Genomic DNA, 15,838 nt, shown 5'->3' with positions numbered 1-15,838 from the left:
AAATCAGAGCTAGAAAAGCAAAATCAGAAACCAAATCCCAAATTATTAGAAAGAAAAAAACAATAAAGATAAGATTAGAACTAAATGAATTAGAGACTAATAATACAATACAAATGATTGAATAAATGAAAAGTTGTTTTTGCAATGATAAACTAAATTGATTAACTGCTAGCTAGACTAACCGAGAGAGAAGATTCAAATATAAAAAAATCAGTAAGGAAAAAGACATCACAATTTATATCACAAAAATATTAAAAGTCATCAGATATTATCATGAACAACTACATACTAAAAAACCGAAAAATCTAAAGGAAATGATTCCTGGCCCATACACCTTACAAATATTGAATCAGGAAGAAACAGAAAAACTGAACAGACCAATAATAAGCATTAATGCCAATAATGAATACTTAGATAGCTTCACTGCCAAACTTTCAAAGAACTAAAACCAATGATTCTCAAACTATTCCATAAAATTGAAGAGGAGGGAATTCTTCCTGACTCAGTCCATGAGACCAGAATAAAACTAATATGAAAACCAGAGAAGGACATAACAACAACAAAAAGCTACTACAGGCTAATATCCTGGAAGAATGTAGGCACAAAAATCTTCAACAAAATACTAGCAAATTGGATCGAACAGTACCATGATCAAGTGGGTCTTATAACAGGATGCAAGGATGGCTCAACATACAAAAATAAGTAGATACTAGACATCACATTAACACAGTGAAGGACAAAAGCCATATAATCATTGCAATAAATGCAAAAAAAGAATTTGATAAACTTCAATATCCCTTAATGATTAAAGTCTGAACAAGCTAGGCATAGAAGCTTACCTCAACATGATAAAGGCCATATATGACAAACCTACAGGTACCATCATACTGAATGGAGAAAACAGCTGAAGTCCTTTCATCCTTTCCCCTAAGAAGTGGAACAAGACAAAGATGCCCACTTTCACCATTTCTTTTCAACACAGAACTAGAAGTTCTCACCATAGCAATAAGGCAAGAGAAAGAGATAAAATGAACCAATTGGAAAAGAATAAGTCAAATTGTTCCTCTTAGCAGATTAAATGATACTATATCTAAAAATACCTGAAGACTCAAGGGAAAAACTCTTAGATCTAATTTTAAAATTCAACAGCATTTCAGGACATAAAACCAATATACAAAATTACTAATGTTTCTATATACCAATAATGAACTAGCGGAAAAAAAAAAAAAAAAAAAAAAAAAAACACTAAGAAGGAAATCTCAATTACAATAGATACAAAAAAAAAACTAGAAATCAATCTAACCAAGGAGGTGAAAGTCCTCTACAAGGGAAATTACAAAAGACTGATGAAAGAAACTGAAGTGGCCATAAACTAACGAAAAGATACCCAATGTTCATGGATCAGAAGAATTAGTATTATCAAAATGACCAAACTTTATAAAGCAACCTACAGAGTCCAATCTACAGAGTCCCTATTAAAATACTAACACTTTTCACAGAAATAGAAAAACAATCCTAAAATTTGTATGAAATGGCAAAAAAAAAAGCCCAAATAGCCAAAGAAATACTGGGCAAGGAGGACAAACCTGGAGGCATCACACTATCCACCTTCAAAATATATTAAAAGGTTATAGTTAACAAAATAGCATTGTATTGGGGGAAAAAAAATAAAAGCAGACACATAGACCAATGGAACAGACTAAAGGACCCAAATATAAATCCTGATATTTATAGCCAATTGATTTTCAACAAAGAAACAAACATTAGGGAAAGAAGTCTCTCTTCAAAAAATGGTGCTGGGAAAATTAGATAGCTGTAACATATGTGGAAAGTGAAATGGCACTCCTGTCTCTCAACACATACAGAAATTACTCAAAACAAATTAAAACCTTAAATATAAGACCTGAAACTACAAAACTACTAGAAGTTATCAATGAAAACACTTCAGACCATTGTTTAGAAAAGGATTTTTATGACTAAGACCTTAAAAGAACAGGTAACAACAAACAAAATAGACCAATGAGACTATATTAAACTAAGAACCTTTTGCACAGTAAAGGAAACGATCAATAGAATGAAGGGGCATCCTGTTGAATAGCTGAAAATATTTGCAAATTACCCAATAACTAATATCCAAAATACATAAGAAACTTAAATAACAGTAAAATGAAAAAGAAAAAGGAAAAGGAAGAAAGGAAGAGTGAAAGAGGGAAAGAGAAAGAAAAGAAAAACACAAATAATTCCATTGAAAAGTAAGCAAAGGACATGAATATAGACATTTCTCAAAAAACACATCCAAATGTCAAACAGCTGTATTATGCTCAACATCACTAATCATCAGGAAAAGGCAAATTACAACCACAATAGGATAACAGCTAACCCCAGTTAGAATAGCTATAATTAAAAAGGCAAAAACAATGGATGCTGGTGAAGGTACAAAAAAGGGGGAACTCTAAAGCACTACCAGCAGGAATGTAAAGTAACAGAACTGCGTTTATAAAAACAGTATGGAGAGATCATTAAAAACTGAAAACAGAATTATCATATGATCAAGAAACCCCACTACTATGCATTTATCCAAAGAAAAAGAAATCAGTGCATCAAAGGAATACCTGAATTTGCATGTTTATTGCAGCACTATCCACAAATGCAAAGATACGGAATTATCCTAAGTGTTTATCAATGAATACACTGATAAAATGTGGTGCTAAAAGGTTTTCCAAATGGAAGTATCACAGTTATTAGCACAAAACAAGAAAAATGAGAAGATAAAAGCAGATCAAAAGTGTGCTAAAATTACAGAGTTTAGCTTGTATCTAATATGATCTTACTTTAACTTGCAAAAAATCAATCTGACAGCAGGGTAGAGAATGCATTGTAGAAAGACAAATCTCAAAAAATAGAGACCAATTTTGAAGCTATTATAATTCAGGGACGATATGATAGCTAGTTTATCAGTAGCTGTAGGTATAGAAAGGAGAGGTTGGATTTGATAAATGATATGGAACAATCTATACAATTTGACTGAATGGGGATTAAAAAGTGAAGGATAGAGAGGTGTCTATTATGAATAGTATAGGAAAAAGAAAGTCACTGATAGTTTTTAACTGAAGAGTCGAAGGACTAGATTTACATTTTTAAAAAATCTTTCTGAAGAATGTATTTGGGAAAGAGAAGAAATGGGGTGAGGGAACAATTTATGAGGCCAATGCAATATTTCAAATCAAACTATTGGGAACCCAGAGTAATATAAATGAAGAAAAGTAACATATAAATTGTATAAATTATTTGCTCAGGCTCATCTATTCTACTAAATTCTATATGTGAATTCAGCACTTCAAGTAATTCACATGGAAATGAATGGCAGCCAGACATCACCGAGGCATGTATCTTTAATAACTTTAAATAGTTGAAGAAGGATTTGAAAATTTTAGGAATATGTGTGGTCTGTGTAACTGTCCCCACTTGAAACTAATTACTTTGAAGAGAATAATACATAAAATAAAAAGCAGAATTCCTTATTTTGGAACCATGATTATTTCAGAAATTTTCAAAGTAATAGTTTATCTCCTAATGCCTAAGAAAAATGTACTTGACAAGAGCTCTTTATTTAGTAAACATGTATTGACCTCCTATTTTATATTATATTCTACATGTTATATTTGACATATATATGCATATGTATATAGGGTTAAGCATGTGTATGGTTTTATATATATTTATATATGATATATATATATATATATGCCATTGTGACTTTGGACCAAGAATTATATATGACAATGATAGTAAATGTTTTGCGAGAATTAGAAAAGCATGCAAAAGTCTGTATCTGGTGATAAGATAAGATCCAATAGAGAATGTACCTTCTTAGTTAAGATTTAGATAATGAACAGGATACCAATGCATAGATAATTTACTGATAGACACATGTTGGAACAAAGAACAGATGCAAAAGTATAAATTTTACTAGATCTAACTGCCAAAATGGTGCATGTAAGAAAATGAAAGGAGAAAGATGCATAAACTGTGATTAGCCAGAATTTTGGGATTTAATCTTGTGAGAGTGGGGATATTCTGAACTTTAAAGAGGGGCATATCATCACATTTCTGGTTCAGACAGAGGCTCAGTAATAATATGATAATACATTGGAACATCAGGATTAGTGCCAAACAGAAGAATATGATCTCTGTACCCATGTTCCCTGGAGAAGGAGCATATGGGACAAAAAAAAATCATCTTCACTTATGTTAAATGTTAATATGGAAGGTCCAAGTGAAAGCCACCCTTAGGCTCGGTTAAAAGGGTCCCACTCTGAGACCTGCTCTTTAGGGGACTCCACATATCAGAAATAGACACAGAAAATGAAGTGTTGAAACACACATAGACCCCTCTATCTTTTGGGATATCGTGCTCAGGACAGACAAGACAAACTATAGGCCTAAATTTTTTCTCTAATTACTAACTTGGTTTCTATCTCAGAAATGGTTTTGTATAATGTATGCCAATTACACAAAAGGTGGTCGTGTGTGAATACCAGGTAAGTTTGTGACATAACGCTTAACCAGCTTCAAGTAAATGCTTGAAAGGCATGAAGCATTTTGACCAGCTCTCACTCTTTTCCTTCTGCCACAAAAACAGCATTTCCCCAAAGGGATTGGGGCCCAGAATGAAGAGACACAGGGAGAAAAGCCAAAGCAGCAAAGCATTAGGGCTCGACATGGAACATGAGCAAGAAGGAAATGTTTGTTGGCATAAGATGTTAAAATTAAAGGGCTTGTTATTTCAAAAAAGATGACTAATAAAATTAGAAAGGAATGAAGGCAAAGAGGGAATGAGGAAGGAATGAAGACAGTGAGCACAGAAAACTCTAAAACACTTCGGTGTGAAACAGAGGGTTTTAACTCTAAGGAGACTTAGAACAGGAAAAAAAAATATATTTTAAGACAGTGAAGAACTGAGTATACCAGAATACTGATCTGCTATAAAGGTGTTGTTAAAGATAAGATATTTAATATACAGGCAGACAGAGCGAGATTACTGAGAAAGTGGGATGAAACGGAGTTCAGGAAAAAGGTTTGGAAGAGTTCTCTTTCAGTGAACACATTTTCTTTAGTGATCTCTGGTCAAGGAGAAATACCACATGCCAGGAAGTTAGTAAATGGGGAGACAGGAAGATAAGGGATTATTATTTTCTATTTAAGGGTAGGGACAATCCGAGGCTACGAGAAAGCAAGATGAAAGTGGTCCTAGATCTGAAGAAAGTAGAGGAATATTAAGATAATGATATACCTGCAATCCCAGCTACTCAGGAGGCTGAAGCATAAGAATTGTTTTAACTCGGGAAGCTGAGGTTGAAGTGTGCTGAGATCATGCCACTGGACTCCATCCTGGGTGACAGAGACAGATTCTGATTCAAAAAAAAAAAAAAAAGGTGAAATAAATAATGAAATCTGACTCCAAATATCTAGAAGAAGTTCTAGGCATACTGAAGGATTAAACAAACTTGGAGCAATGATTTATAGAAACCAACAGCTCTCACACTTCTAAAGAGTATTTACATGTCTATGAGATATACAGAAAAACTAATTAATCCAAAGATTCATCCAGGGTTGGTGCTTTGCAAAGCTGATGCAATGGAATTACAATTATACAAAGTTTAGTAGGATGTTGGCAAAAGAAGTACTGAAGTAAGAAAAAGGGTACTTAAGATTGAGGAAACAGGTAAGGTCTAAAGAAGCTAATAATAGAAAACAAGAAAAAGCATCGAGGGATGGGCAATCTCTATAAGCCCACTAAAGAGGGTAATTTTAAGTAATTGCATAAAAGTGGATTATAAAAAATTATGGTTATAGAACATTTAAACAGACTAAAAAAGAAATGTGTTTCTACTGATGACATTTTCATTGTCTATGTAGAGTACTACATGAGATCCACTCAGAAGTTCCCCATCTATGTCACTCCAGGCAGCTCCTTACTCAGCTATTGTATAAAGTCCACTAAGTTCATGCCCACTTAAAAAAGCTACTAAAAGAGAATTCCAAAACAATTGGAGCACTCTTTTTCAAAACTGTCTATTGCTATTGATTTTCACTTCTTCCAAACACAGTATAAGTTTTTCTGATGAGAAATAGATTAGCTTGGTTCAATTCTAACTTTGATGAAAAACTGAATAACAGACCAGAAACAAAATAAAAGGCAACTTAGTGTATTTTCTATAATTGATTTTATCACTCATATTTCTCTTGACACATTGGCCAGATTAAAAGTAAACAAAGTTTCTTTTGATCACAGGCATGGAATTTCTATAGGAGACAATTGCAGGAAACCCACTTTTCCATTCTTTTTGACCTCAAAAATCCAGAAGTCATTGAAACTTAGGACTGTGCTAAATTGGGCTCACATTGAGAAAACCATTTTATAGTTCATTTGCCAGGAAGAAAAACTTTGAGGTTCAAAGATAACCTTCTATCATCTTCCATTCTTTTGAAATAATGTGTGTTTTCCACCTCCATGCACATAACGTTTCCCCAATTTTAGTCTGAAAATGTTCAATCTATAGTGAAGCCCTTTTGAGAGGGCAAGGGGAAGAGGTTGAAAAAAGATCTAAGGAACTACAGGAATCTATTTAAACCCAGTCCTGATACCCATCTTTAGTCACTGATGTCTCTGTATTATTCTTTTATATTACCATGGGTTTTAAAATATACAAAGTTAAAAATAAATGGAGTCCTATTTCAAAATCTAGTAAATACTCTGTATATTTAAACTTTACCTTTCATTGATTGGGATGTAATCTACATTACAGAAACTTCCATCTATCAACTTCATTTTAGCTAATAGCTGTATAGCTCGTCTACCATTTATTCTTTTGTTAAAACCACTGGAAAATAGAATCCATCTTTCTTCTTTTACTCTGTCATCTTAAGGCAGTAATGAGCAGGAGAAGCAAGAAAAGTCTTAGAAGTTCTCTTGGTCCATAAAATCATTCGTTTCATAAAAATAAGGGATTATTTTTTCATCTAAGAGTATCAAGACGTCTTCAGTCTGAAGCTTTATAAGATCTTTGGATGCCTGGAGTCACAAGTTCACGCACAGATGACAGATATATAATAGATGATGAGAGATGGGAGAGAGGGAGAAGAGATTCTGAAATTCTAAAGCCCTCTGCAGCTTTCAAATACCTCTCACCTTCTTAAAGAATTATGTACTCCCTGCTTCTTTGTTTTCACCTAGTTCTTTATTATTGGTTAGCTCTTTATTGTTGGTCTTGATTCCTTTGTTGCATTTCTATACACTTTTTTTTTTTGAGACAGGGTCTCACTGCCACCCAGGCTGGAGTGTAGTGGTACAATCATGGCTCACTGCAGCCTCAACTTCCAGGGCTCAAATGATCTTCACACCTCAGCCTCCTAAGTAGCTGGGACAACAATTATGCCTGGCTCATTTTTTGTTGTTTGTTTGTTTGTTTTGTTTTGTAAACATGGGTCTTGCTATGTTACTCAGGCTGGTCTCAAACTCCTGGCCTCAATTGGCCCTCCTGCCTTGGTCTTCAAAAGTGTTGGGATTATAAGCATGAGCCACAATGCCTAGCCTCTTTGTGCAACTCATTATCACACAATAAACACTATCTTCTTCTTTTGTTCCTACAAAATGCCATTAGTCAAAGAATGTTTTCTATGTTGGACTTTGGCTACCACAAAAGTTACCATCTACCATGACCTACCAGCCCAACATTACCTCTCTTAGTAGCCTTTATATTATCCTCCTTTCTTCATTCCCATGTTTCTCAGCATCACCATCTGTCTAGGACAAAATGCAAATTATTCTTGCTTGACTATGCAAGACAATTGCAATATACATACAACTTGCCCTCTCTTATCCAGGCTAGGAGCTGCAGTTGAAGTAGAAAAGAATCCTTTAAATTGAGAAGCCCATCAATGTGTTTTCTTAAATGAAAGAGCCATCTAATTCCAAAGATTATTTTAACAGCCATTTAGGTGTTTATGGTTTATTTTCAATGGCCATTTGTTGGTACTCTTACCTAAGCTTTGAAAGTTGGCAGTTTGGTAGGGAAGACTAATTGTGTATAAATATTTGGCAGCGAAAGTAAGTGACTGCTGCTACATTGTGACAAAACTGCCTAGAGCTAATTTAAAATACTAAATGCATATAATGGTTTGGGATAAGAGGTCTACTATGTTAAAAGCAGAATGTTTATAAATGCATTCTAAGTCAACAAGTGTCTTAAATATCTGGATCAAAAGCAACAAAGAATGCATCATATGGCAAGCAATTGAAATTTTTCCAGCTGTTTCAGAATGGTCTCTCTGGGTTAACTTCAATAATTTTATTTCAATCTGTTCCACTTTGCCCTAGCCCACCCACATAGTTCAGACCAAATCAGCACTCCTGAACAGTAGGCACTTTAAAAAGGAAAATAAGCATATTCAGAAGGTACACAGACAAAGGGGAAAAGTAGGAGCATCAAGTATTCAGTTTCCTAAAATCTCAGGCCTGCTCCCTGAATGGAAGACTTATGCAGGCCCCCCACTCAGAATCAGGGCACATCAATGTTTTCCATGGCTCCTTTGGACAAACTGCATCTGCCTGCATCCCCATTCTTCAATCTCGGTGAAAGCTAAGGAAAAGTATTTAAGTATAAGCTGAGCACTTTGACTAGATAAATACAAACATCTCTAGCAGCACTAATCTGTGGCCTGAGCTCGAGATTTCTACAGTGCCTCTCCCCTTGATTCCTAGCCATTGATGCTAAACCAGATTTCCATTGCTCCCCTTTTATAAAGTGTGAGCCTATCTCCCATTTGTTTATGCTCTCCAAACTCAAAGAATAACAAGAATTAAGCCATTATTGGCTTAACTTCTTTGTCCATCATACCCGCTCTCTGATGCTATGACATGCTACAAATTTAGCTTCTTTTTGCCTCCAAGGGAAAAAACCGTATCTAAAGGAGGAGTCAAAGCGCTGAATCTCAGGTTTAAATAAATATAAAGAGATACTCAATATACACCTGCTATATAAATAAACACATTTTTTAGTATTCAGTTTCCTTTGTACTCAGAACCACCACATTACTTAAAATGCAAATGTTTAGAGTTACATAAGGGGAAACCTCTAAGCAATGCCTTAATGATCAATTTCACCTAGTAATCCTGAAATCTTGTTATAATAGCAATAGTGTGTTCTTGCAGTGATAGCTATATAGCCAAATGTTCTTTTTTACCATTTCAGAATTTGTTTCTCTAGGCACTAAAAATAGTGAAGAATACATGGTTTTTTTTTTTAATGTTGTTTTCCTTGAAATCTTAAATAAGTATAGCTCTGTTCAAAATTCAAAAAATTCTAGTGAATAAGGGTTGGAATGGAATAAGGACCATAACAACTGAAAAGACTAAGAACCATTAAGTTTTAAAAATGTATTTAAATTGGATATCGCCGAACCCAGTATGGGCTGCCACCCCAATTCTGAAACTACTTAGCAAAGAATAAATGTCAGTAATGGTGCCAGGATATCAACATTGTTCACATATATAATCCCGAGTAAGTTATACCCAGACTATTACCATCCCTTCATATTCTGCATTATGACAAAAACATTTAGTTTAAATTGAGACAACATAGCATAGTAAAATTAACATGGTAAAACAATTAAGCTTTTGGCTTGTTGGTTATGATAAACCTCCATTATTCTCATTTGTAAAATAATTAAAATAAGGTTATAAATGTCATAGAGGCCTTCTGAGAATTATATGAGCTATTGCCAATAAAGCACTGAGTAAATTAAAAAGAGCAAATACTGTAAAAAGTATAAATAGTGGCTACTAATATTATTATTCCTCCAGGCCTTTTCATTAAAGTGGTACTAGGTAGAGAATAGTATATAATGTTAAATTAAATGATATTTCTATATTTTTGATAATATTTTCATATTAACATCATCCTAAGAACATGTAAGATGAAAAATTATGAAGTCTTCATTTGTAATAAATCACGGCAACAATAATTTGGCAGTCACACATGGACAAAGTGCCTTTGTGGGAGCTGGGATACAGGGAGAAGCTTGCAAAACCCCAGAGGGCCCCGGGACCAAGAAATGTTTTGCCAGGGCAGGTCCATGCCCAGGTAGAAAAGTCATTGACCACGGTCCTGGCTTCCTGGCTACCAAGCCAGAAACAGCTCTTTATTTACTTGTGATTTTGGCTAAAACTCCATTTGGCCTTGGTCCTACTACTAGCATCACCTGCCAAGGGATACAAGAAAACTCAAGACCCACTGGCCAAACTCTAACTGCAGATCTTGAAGCAGAGCTGTAACCTGGCTCCAGCCCCTCTCAGCAACAGTTCAAGGGTAATCCTGCCCATCCAGGAATATGGAGAGAGATGTGCCAATCTGTGCCAACAGAGACAAGTCTGTAGAACTCAGTCCCAGCCGTGGAACCTGAAGCAGCCTGTGATTGATTCAAGCCCCTCTTAGTTGTGACCCATGTTAGTTCCTGACTTCTTATGAATCTGAATAGCAACTGTGTGGAAAACCCCACACCCAAGTGACCCAGCAAAAGTCACAGCCATCTGCATACATGGTAAAAGGCCTCCCATTTGTGAACCTTTTAAAGTCTAAAGTTAACCCTTGTTCAAGCTCTAACAGCACTCCGCAGCAATAAAGGAGGCAATGTGAGCCCTGGGACCCAACAAAAGAAGGCCTTTACCTGCCAAAATAATTCTGTAAAGCCGGATAAAGCATTTGCTCCTTCATATGCAGAGAAGCTAATGCAAACCTAAATAGATTATGAAAAATCAGGCAAACATGGCATGATCAAAGGAAAATAATTATATTTCAGTAACTAAACCAAAAGAAATGGAGATCAAAAGTTGCCTGAAAAAATAACTGAAAATTATCATCTTTAAGAAATTCAGTTAGATTTAAGAGATGACAGAAAGATAACTAAATGGATTCAGAAAAACAATGAACGAGAATATTAGAAGTTTAATTAAGAAATACAAACCATAAAAAGAACCAAATAGAAATCCTGGAACTTTTGTCATTTTTGAATGACAAAACTGAAGAAATTGAACCAATTCCTTCAACAGAAAACATGGTCATGCAGAAGACGGAATTTGTGAACTCAAAACCAGCCATTTTTAATTAGCCAGTAGGAAAAGTAAAAAAGATAGAATTAAAGAATATAGTGCACAGTACTATAAGACATCATCAAAAGTGGAATATATGCATTATGAATATCCAAAAAGGTCAAAAGAAAGGAAAGGAACATAAAGATTATGTATGAAATAGTGGCTGAAACTTTCATAATTTTTGCAGTAATATAAACTTCCAGATGCATAAAGCGCAAGGACTCCAAGCAAAATCAGCCCAAAGAAGACTATCCCCAGGTACATTAAAATCAAATTTTCAAAAATCAAAGACCAACAGAATTTTGCAAGCAGCAAGACATGAGCATCTGTTTATATACAAGGGAACCCCCATAAAGATATCAGTGGATTTTTAAGCAAAAACCTTGCAAGTCAGGAGGGAAGTGGAATGATGTATTCAAAGTGCTAAAACCAAAAGCACAGCCATCAAGAATATTATACTTGGTAAATCTGCCCTTCAGAAATGAAATAGAGATAAAGACATTCCCAGAAAAACAGAAGCTGAGGCAGTTTACTGTCATTCAGCCTGCCTTACAAGAAATTCTAATGTCCATTTTTGAAGCTGAAACAAAAAGATGTTAAATAATATAAAAACATATGAAGGTATAACACTATCTGGTAAAGATAAATATAGTCAAATCTGAAATATTCTAAAACTATAATAGACATTCTATTATATATCTATTCTATAGGAGACATTCTATTATAGACATTCTACTATATGTCTATTATAGTTATACAGTTATATGGACATTTAATTATATGTCTATAATAGAATGTCTATTATAGTTTTAGAATATTTCAGATTTTACTATGTATCTTTACCAGATAGTGTTAAACCTTCTAGGTAGTGTGTAAACCACTTTTAAGCCTAATATAAAAACTAGAAAATGAAAGTATTAAAAATAATCATAGCTACAATAACTTATTAATAAATGTGCAATACAAAAAGTAATATGATGTCGTATTAATCCATTTTTCACACTGTAATAAAGAAATACCTAAGAATGGGTACTTTTTTTTAAAAAAGAGGCTTAATTGACTCACAGTTCACATGGCTGGGGGAAGCCCCAAGAAACTTACAATCATTACAGAAGGGGAAGCAGGCACCTTCCTCACAAGGCAGCATGAGGAGTATGAGCACAAGCCAGTGAAATGGCAGATGCTTATAAAACCAGCAGATCTCATGATAACCATTCACTATCATGAGAACAGCATGTGGGAAACATCCCTTATAATCCAACTCCCTTCCACCTGGTCTCTTTCCAAACACCTGGGGATTACAATTTAAGATGAGATTTAGGTGGGAATACAAAGACTAATCATATCATTCTACTCCTTCCCCCTCCCAAATCTTATATCCTCACATTTCAAAACCAATCATGCCTTCCCAACAGTCCCCCAAAATCTTAAATCATGTCAGTATTAACCAAAAGTCCATAGTCCAAAGTCTCATCTGAGACAAAGTAAGTTCCTTCTACCTATGAGCCAGTAAAATCAAAAACAAATTAGTTTCCTCCAAGATACAATGGGAGTACTAGCATTGGGTAAATACACTCATTCCAAATGGGAGAAATTGACCAAAACAAAAGGGCTACAGGCTCCACGCAAGTCTGAAATCCAGTGGGGCAGCCGTTAAATTTTAAATCTCCAAAATAATCTCCTTTGACTCACTGTCTCATATCCAGGTCACACTGATGCAAGAGGTGGGCATCCATAGCCTTGGGCAGCTCCACCCGAGTGGCTTTGCAGGATACAACCCCAACCTGGCTGCTTTCACAGGCTGGCAATGAGTTTCTATGGCTTTTCCAGGTTCACAGTTTAAGCTATTGGTGGATCTACCATTCTAGGGTCTGGAGGATGGTGGTCCTCTTCTCACAGCTCCAATAGACAGTGCCCCAGTGGGGATTCTGTGTGGGGGATCCAACACCGCATTTCCCTTCCACACTGCCCTAGCAAAGGTTCCCCATAAGAACCCTACCACTGCTGCAGACCTCTGCCTGGACATCCAGGCATTTCCACACGGCCTCTGAAATCTAGGTGGAAGGTCTGAAACTGCAATTCTTGACTTCAGTGTACTTGCAAGCCCAACACTTCATTAAAGCCACCAAGGAATGAAGCTTATAACTTCGGAAGGAATGGCCTAAGCTGTACATTGACCTCTTTTAGCCAGGTCTGGGATGCATGGTACCAAGTCCTGAGACGGCACAGATCAGCAAGGCCCAGGGTCCCACCAATAACTCAATTTTTTCCTCCTAGGCCTCTGGGCCTGTGATGGGAGAAGCTGCTCTGAAGACTTCTGACATGTACTGGAGACATTTTCTCCATTGTCTTGGTGATTAACATTTGGCTCCTCACTACTTATGCATATTTCTATAGCAGGCTTGAATTTCCAGAAAATGGGTTTTTCTTTTCTAGCATCATCAGGCTGCAAATTTTGCAAACTTTTATGCTCCGCTTTCCTTTTAAACATAAGTTCCAACTTGAATTCTTCTCTTTCAAATTCAAAGTTCCATAGATCTTTACAGCAGGGGCAAAATGCTGCCAGTCTCTTTGCTAAAGCATAGCAAGAGTAACCTTTGATCCAGTTCCCAATAAATTCCTCATCTCCATCTGAGACCACCTCAGCCTGGACTTCATTGTCCACATATTTATCAGCATTTGGGTCAAAAACATTCAAAACGTCCATAGGAAGTTCCAAACTTTCCCACATCTTTCTTTCTTCTTCTGAGCCCTCCAAATTGTTCCAACCTCATCCCATTACCCAGTTCCAAAGTCACTTCCACATTTTTAGGTATCTTTATAGCAGTACCCCACTCCTCATACCAAAATTTGCTGTATTAGTCTCTTTTACACTGCTCTAAAGAAATACCCAAGACTGGGTAATTTATATAGAAAATAGGTTTAATTGATTCACAGATCCATATGGCTGGGGAGGCCCCAGGAAACTTACAATTATGGCAAAAGGGGAAGCAGAAATGTCTTTACAAGTCAGCAGGAGAGAGTGTGAGTGCAAGCACGGGAAATGCCAGAAGCTTTAAAAACCATCAGATCTCATGAGAACTCACTCACTATCATGACAACAGCATGAAGGAACTGCCCTTATAATTCACTCTTACCAGTTATTGCCCTTAACACCTAGGGATTACAAATCAAGATGACATTTGAGTGGGAACCCAAAGCCTAACCATATCAGATATGAATAGCATAAAATGGGTGGGGGTAGTAATATTGTAGAGTTCTTGTATGTGATTGGTGTTAGTTATTATCTTAAAATAGACAGTTATATTTTATGTAAGCCTCATAGCAACCACAAAGAAAACAATCTGTAATAGATACACAAAAGATAAAGAAAGATAAATCAAACCATACCACACAAAACAAATCAACAAATTACAAAGGAATGCAACAAGAAAGGAAGAAACTAAGAAATTATAAAAATGTCAAAAAAAATGAACACAAGGGCAATAATAAGTCCTTATATATCAGTGATTACTTAAAATGGAAATGGACTAAATGAAATAGGCACATGATACAGAATGAAATCAAATTTTTATCTTATGCCATGCACAAAAACTAATTTAAAATAAATCACAGACTTATATGTAATACTTGAAACCATAGAAATCCTAGAAGAAAAAAAAGGTAAAAAGCTCCATGACATTAGTTAATTAGTTTGATTATGGTAAACATTTTATAATACATACATATCAAATAATAACATTTTATACCTTAAATATATACAATATTTGCTTGTTGATTATTCCTCAATAAAGCAAAAAAAAATCATTACAAGATCAATGACCTGTAGGAATCAGTGATATTTTCAGTCTATTACGTTTTTCTTTTGGTATTTCTTCAGGTGAAAGGCTAGCTTCCTACAAAAACAACTACCCACTAATATTAGGTAACCTCTGTTTCAAGAAGGGAGTATTATTGGTATTTTATTAGGCCACTTATTTCTTACACTAACGATTCAACTGAACTTAATCTTTTTTAAAAGGTGAAATACAATTTTGGTACCAGCATGAGCAAAGACCTATGGTGAAGTTGGAAGTTGTATGAATGTTTATTTAAGAACAAAACTAAAAAAAAAAAAAAAAACTTCATACACATTTGTTGAAAATGTCAGAGGTCATACATGTTTCCTGAAAATGTCAACATATTTATGATTATTTCTCACAGGCAAACTTAAAAATATAAGAACAGAAAAAGTAGAGACATATTCAGAACAACCTAGCCCCAAAGTTACAGACAATATTAAAGTGATGGAAGAATAGGATAAAAACTAATGTGATTGTATAATAAAGTATCCCGTTTAGTAAACATAAAAATTGATAAATTTCAAAAAAAGTTCTAATTACAGAAGAAATAACCTAAATAATAATGATATGAAAAATACTTAAAACTAATTTCTAAAGGAAAAAACAAAACGATGAGATATATAATTTCATGCCCATCAAATCAGCAAAAAGCAGAAAGCTAGGCAGCATAAATTGTTGTAGAGAGTGTAGGAATATGGATATGTTCATGTGTTCCCATGCTAGTATAAAATAAGCAGCAATTCTGGGGAATAGTCTCACAGTACTTAGTGACATTAAGCCTACACATTCTCTGAGAATCAGCAATTGTACTCTTCAAGTATATATCCCACAGAAAGTGCCCACA

At 35.0% G+C, this 15,838-nt stretch overlaps 1 protein-coding gene across 1 annotated transcript in view; it reads right to left on the bottom strand.

Moving 5' to 3' along the window:
• The window catches only part of LOC101050874 (uncharacterized), an 891,623-nt gene that overhangs the window by 253,626 nt on the left and 622,159 nt on the right, over positions 1-15,838 (bottom strand). The window contains exon 10 of the mRNA XM_074389917.1: positions 5,294-5,411. The gene's annotated coding sequence lies outside the window, so the exon portion shown is untranslated. The remainder of the gene's footprint in view (positions 1-5,293; positions 5,412-15,838) is intronic.

The sequence above is a fragment of the Saimiri boliviensis genome, chromosome 2, assembly GCF_048565385.1.
Source record: "Saimiri boliviensis isolate mSaiBol1 chromosome 2, mSaiBol1.pri, whole genome shotgun sequence".
In the NCBI taxonomy this organism is placed as follows: Eukaryota; Metazoa; Chordata; class Mammalia; order Primates; family Cebidae; genus Saimiri; species Saimiri boliviensis.
Note: the sequence above shows the minus strand (reverse complement) of the source record. Positions and strands in the feature narration are given on the sequence as shown.